Source organism: Cervus elaphus, chromosome 20, assembly GCF_910594005.1.
Source record: "Cervus elaphus chromosome 20, mCerEla1.1, whole genome shotgun sequence".
Lineage (NCBI taxonomy): Eukaryota > Metazoa > Chordata > Mammalia > Artiodactyla > Cervidae > Cervus > Cervus elaphus.
In genome coordinates this window covers 70,082,073-70,088,294 of record NC_057834.1, presented here as the reverse complement: position 1 = coordinate 70,088,294, position 6,222 = coordinate 70,082,073, and the positions used below count along the sequence as shown (strand labels likewise).

Below are 6,222 nucleotides of genomic sequence, written 5' to 3'. Positions count from 1 at the left end.
AGTTGAAAATATTTTTGCCGGTGGAGGATGTGCAATATTGTGAGAATTACCAAAATGTGACAGAGACATGAAGCGAGCAAATACTTTTGGAAAAACAACACCCATAGACTTGCTAGACACAGGGTTGTCACAGACTGTTAATATCTAAAAACTGTAATACAGTGAAACAAGGTGTGTCTGTATTCATTCAATAGAATAGTACACAGCAATGAGATGAACAAATTGTAAGTACCAGGATAAATTTACAAACATAAAATTGAACAACAGACGCCAAGAACATATTCCGTATGATTTCATGTGTGTGAAATTCAGAAGACACTTAAAACTATAGTGTTTAGGAATACAAGTTTAAGAAAGCATTTACCATACAAAGCATGATAATGATTACCTTTTCGGGATAGTAATTAAAAGGTAGTACTGTTACCAAACTTGCAAAAATAAAAATATCATATGGAAATACTGTAAACAATTGTATGCCAACAAATTAGACAGTTTAGAGGGAAAAATTCCTAGAAATACAAGTTACCAAAACTGACTCAAGAAAAAAAATAGAAAATTTGAGTAGACCTATAACAAAAAGAATGAAATAGTAATTTAAAGACTTCCCACAAAGCAAAGCTCAGAATTAGACAACTTGACAGGTGAATTTTATCAAAGACTTAAATAGGAATTAATAGCAACCCTTCACAAACTTTTCCAAAAAATAAAGGGAGAAGGAACTCATTCTATTGGGTCAGTGTTACCCAGATACCAAAATCAGTCAAAGATATCAAAAGAAAAGAAAAGTCCCATGTCCCACGTGCTTCCCTGATCCACATCAGAAGTACAGCCAACAGATCACACAACTAGAATCTAGAGCACAAAGTGCAGAAGTCAGAGCATACTTTCTGGCTCTGCCCTGCCCCCACAGACCTCCCCTCTTCCTTCTACAGTCTAGGGGCTGAGAACCCTTGCACCCTGTACTCTCTACAGCCATGGAGAACCTCTACTACCTTGGGAACCTGTATAAAAAAGCAATATTGAGCAATAACATGCAGAACTGGGAGAGGCAGGGGGCAAATAAAGACACCTATCAAGCTCACTACGTTGACAGAAACAAGGGCCAGGTGGTAGAAACCAGAGGAGGCTTTTGTGGTTGCAGAGTTTCACTGACAGGTTTATCTGGAGCATGAAAGACCACAGTGGGTATGGTTTTGGAGGAGTACTTGGCTTGCCAGGATATCATGCTACACTTTGGATGGTGACAACATTCATCAAGGTCTCAATAAAAACCTTGGCTTTAGTCTTGAACAGAGATGAGAATGTTTGATGAGTTGCAGAAGTTACTAAGCTATTTACAGGTGCTGGCTTAGTATGCATCACATGTTTTATATTACCTTATACTCGAGATCTTGGGCTCCAAAATCACTGCACATTGTGACTGCAGTCACGAAATTAAAAGACACTTGCTCCTTGGAAGGAAAGCTATGACAAACCTAGACAGCATATTAAAAAGTAGAGACATCACTTTGCCAACAAAGATCTGTATATTCAAAGCTATGGTTTTTCCAGTAGCCATGTACCAATATGACAGTTGGACCATACAGAAGGATGAGAGCTGAAGAATTGATACTTTTCAATTGTAGTGCTAGAGAAGACTCTAGAGTCCCTTGGACAAGAAGAAGATCAAGTAAGCCAATCCTAAAGGAAATCAACCCTCAACATTCACTAGAAGGACTGATGCTGAAGCTGAAGCTCTATACTTGGACCACCTGATGCCAAGAGCTGACTCACTGGAAAAGACCCTGATGCTGGGAAAGATTGAAGGCTGGAGGAGAAGGGGGTGGCAGCGGATTAGATGGCTGTAAAGCATTACCAACTCAATGGACATGGATTTGGGCGGACTTCAGGAGATAGTGAGACAGGGGAACCTGGTGAACTACAGTCCATAAGATAGCAAAGAGTCAAACACAACTTAGCAACTGAACAACAACAGCAACCATACTCAAGATCACCAAACTGCATATGGCAAATTCCTGAGGGTGTGTTTGCCTTTTTTTTTTTTTTTTCTGAAGTATTTGTTGATGCTTCCCTGTAAGTTTATAAACAGAGCTATTAAAGGACTCTAACAAAAAGCACAGGCTAGAGAATTAAAGATTTCATTGGAATCAGTCCTGAATATAAAAAACCAAAGGCCCCTGAACTGATGCTAAAAATAGACATGATAGAAATGATTGCGTGCAGTAAGAGTTATGGAACTTCTCTGGTAACAGGGTGTTGTGCCTGTGACATCCTGTGTGTGCCAGAATATAAACTTCATTTGGCAAAAACATATGGACAAAAATTACAGCTTTAAAAATTAATAAAGTGGATATGCAGTGACTATAGGTTTTGGCAGAAGGTTGGCCCAGCCCGTTGAATGGTTTTATGAGAGAGAAGCAGAACTTGCAATGCTTTCATTTTGATTGTCTTCTGGATGGGGGTGTCATTTTAATTTGTCAGTGCCTGTAGTTCTGACAGCTACTCAAGAAGATAAATGCTGGACATCTGGACAGCATTTCCTCTGATGTAGAAGGGTCACTGTTTGGCTCTTCTTTACAATACTGAGCTTTTTTTTTTTTAACACAGGAAAAAAGAGCACTGTGTTAGACAGGAAGGAACAGCATTCAGGACCACCGCTACATCAAGATTGTTTTAGAGAAAGGAGATTGGCTGATAGAAGGAGACCTTCAAGTCTTTGACCAAATTTTTTGGCATGAATGATCTTGATCAGTATTCCACTCTTACTGAGCTAAAGCAGATGTTTAAAGACATGAATGCTGATACTCTCTTTGTATTTAATTACAAAACCTAGTGTACAATGGACATGCTCTTTTAATGTGGGGTACTCAAAAGCAACTTCTAGAGAGGGCCTACAGATTCCTTGTCTTTCTCCTTCACCCTGTTGGTGGCTGGACAAAAGATAATAATGTTCCTTTTATGTGCCACATGAAGCAGCAAGCTGTACTGCTGGAGGAAGAAGTCATGAATCCTGAAACAACAGTGGGGGCCATTTTCTATCAAGCATGCTGGGCCAAATGTGGTCCAATAGCATTGCAGAACACTGATGGTTTCAAGAGTCAATGTTTATACTGTTGAATGAGACTGCGGGCATATCTCATCCAGAAAACAGGGAAGGGTCTTTAAGAGCCAACTCACTGTAGCAATTGCAGCAAGAAAAAGAAATGCAAGAAGGCAAAATGGTTGTCTGAGGAGGCCTTACAAGTAGCTGAGAAAAGAAGAGAAGCTAAAGGCAAAGGAGAAAGGGAAAGATAAACCCAACTGAATGCAAAGTTCCAAAGAATGGCAAGGAGAGATAAGAAAGCCTTCCTAAGTAAACAATGCAAAGAAATGAAGGAAACAACAGAATGGGGAAGACTAGAGATCTTTTCAAGAAAATTATAGATACCAAGGAAATATTTCATGCAAAGATGGGCACAATAATGGACAGAAATAGCAAGGACCTAACAAGCAAAAGAGAGTGAGAAAAGGTGGCAAGAATACACAGACGAACTATACAAAAAAAGGTCTTAATGACCCAGATAACCATGATGGTATGGTCACTCACCTAGAGCCAGACATGCTGGAGTGTGAAGCTAAGTGGGCCTTCAGAAGCATTACTCAAATAAAACTACTAGTGGAGGTGATGGAATTCCATCTGAGCTATTTCAAATTCTAAAAGATGATGCTGTGAAAGTGCTGCACTCAATATGCCAGCAAATTTGGAAAACTCAGCAGTGGCCACAGGACTGGAAAATATCAGTTTTCACCCCAATCCTAAAGAAGGGCAATGCCAAAGAATGTTCCAACTACTGCACAGTTGCACTAATTTCGCAAGATAGCAAAGCAATGCTCAAAATCCTTTAAGCTAAGCTTCAACAGTACATGAACCAAAAATTTCCAAATGACAGGTTGGATTTAGAAAAGGCAGAGGTACCAAAGATCAAATTGCCAGCTTCCTCTGTATCATGGAAAAAGCAAGGGAATTCCAGAAAAACATCTACTCTGCTTCATTGACTACACCAAAGACTTTGTGTGGATCACAACAAACTGGAAATTTGAACAACGGAATGGGTCAAAACTGGACAAGGAGTACATCAAGGCTATACATTGTGACCCTGCTTATTTAACTTCTATGCAGGGTACATCATGAAAACTGCTGAGCTGGATGAAGCTCAAGCTGGAATGAAGATTGACAGGAGGAGTATCAATAACTTCAGATATTCAGATGCAGATGCCACCACCCTAATGGCAGAAAGTGAAGAGGAACCAAAGAGCCTCTATATGAAGGAGAAAGGAAAGTGAGAAAGCTGGCTTAAATTCAAAGATCATGGTATCTTGTTCCATCTCTTCATGGCAAAGAGATGGGAGAAAATGGAAACAGTGACACACTTTGTTTTCTTGGGCTCCAATATCACTGGACTGCAGCCACAAAATTAAAAGATGCTTGCTCTTTGGAAGAAAAGCTATGACAAACTTATACAGCATATTAAAAAGCAGAGACATCACTTTGCCAACAAAGGTCTGTATAGTCAAAGCTATGGTTTTTCCAGTAGCTATGGATGTGAGAGTTGGACCATAAAGAAGGCTGAGGACCGAAGAACTGATGCTTTTGGGCTGTGGTGCTGGAGAAGACTCTTGAGAGTCCCTTGGACTGCAAAGAGATCAGACCAGGCAATCCTAAATGAAGTCAATCCTGAATATTCATTGGAAGGACTGATACTGAAGCTGAAGCTCAAGCTCCTATACTTTGGCAACCTGATGAGAAGAGCTGACTCACTGGAAAAGACCCTGATGTTGGGAAAGACTGAGGGCAGGAGAAGGGGACAACTGAGGATGAGATGTTTGGATAGCAACATCAACTCAATGGACATGAGTTTGAGCAAACTCCAGCAGATAGTAAAGGACAGGGGAGCCTGGCATGTTGCAGTTCATGGAATTGCAGTGTTGGATATGACTGAGCGACTGAAGAACAGCAACAATGTGGAAAATGGATTGGAGAGTACAAAGACAGGAAATTAGAATGGAAAGGAAGCAATTGCAACAGATAAGACTCAAGATGATAAGTGTTGGACTGAAGTACTGGTAGTAATGACATAGAAACAAATTAACTTGACAATTATTTTGGAGGCAGGAATCATAGGACTTCATAATGTATTGAATGTCGGTTACTTAAAGGTAAGGGAAAGGTGAGAAAAATGACTTTTAAGTTTTCTGCTTAGTAAACAAGATGGACAGTGGATTCAACAACAAGAAAGAGAACACTGGAGAAGAAGTTGTTTGTAGAGGAGGGTTTGGAGAAAGATGGATCACAGTATACAACTAAATCTATTGAATTTAAGTACTAAAGATGAAATAGGCCTGTCAAGAGACATGAGATGAGTTTACGTGCAAGCAAGAAACAGAGACCGACAGAAACTGGAGGTCCCATTGAGTAAGGTGAAAAGGTTTTTTTGTTTTTGTTTTTGTTTTTTTTCCCTAGTAGTTTGGTTCCATTTCTACAGATCTGTCTGATAATTCTCATTCTGCAATTGTATCTTTCTGTCCCTTGAAACCAAAGAATGTTTGAATAATAGTCAAGATAGTTTTCTCTCTTCAGTCTCTCAGGTCAAAATATCTATGCAGTATTTGTTGTAGAAATGTTTCAGTAACAGGTGAAAATAAAAGCCTCCAAACTCAAAATTATTTAAACAACAAAGAGTATTACTGACTTAAGAAACTGAACAGTGAGAGTAAGTCTCGATCTCACACTTCAAACGAACTCTCCAAGGACCTTCTTTCTCAGGTCCTCTCTGTTCTGGCCCTCTGATGGCTGCATCCCCACTCCGCCCTGGTCGCCCTCTGGGAGTTCGAGGTTCTGATAGTTTCAGCAGAACGTTTGCAGCAGTTCTAGATGTCCTATCTTCATCCTCAGGGAAGCGAGAATCCTCTTACAGTAGCTGTTGTACATCAGTTTCCTTTCACTGGCCTCAACACTTATTGGATTCCCTTGTGGCTAGGTGATAAAGAACCTGCCTGACAATGTCAGAGATGTGGGTTCAATCCCTGCGTCAAGAAGATCTTTTGGAGAAGGAAATGGCAACCAACTCCAGTATTCTTGCCTGGGAAATCAGAGGGCTTTAGTCATTGGGATCACAAAATAGTCAAACATAACTTAACGACTAAACAACAACAACTACTCCAATCACTGTGACAAGATTAATA

The 6,222-nt window shown here is 40.0% G+C and overlaps 1 pseudogene; it reads left to right on the top strand.

Moving 5' to 3' along the window:
* Positions 1–974: 974 nt before the first annotated feature.
* On the top strand, positions 975–3,117 carry LOC122676754 (annotated as a pseudogene).
* Positions 3,118–6,222: the final 3,105 nt, after the last annotated feature.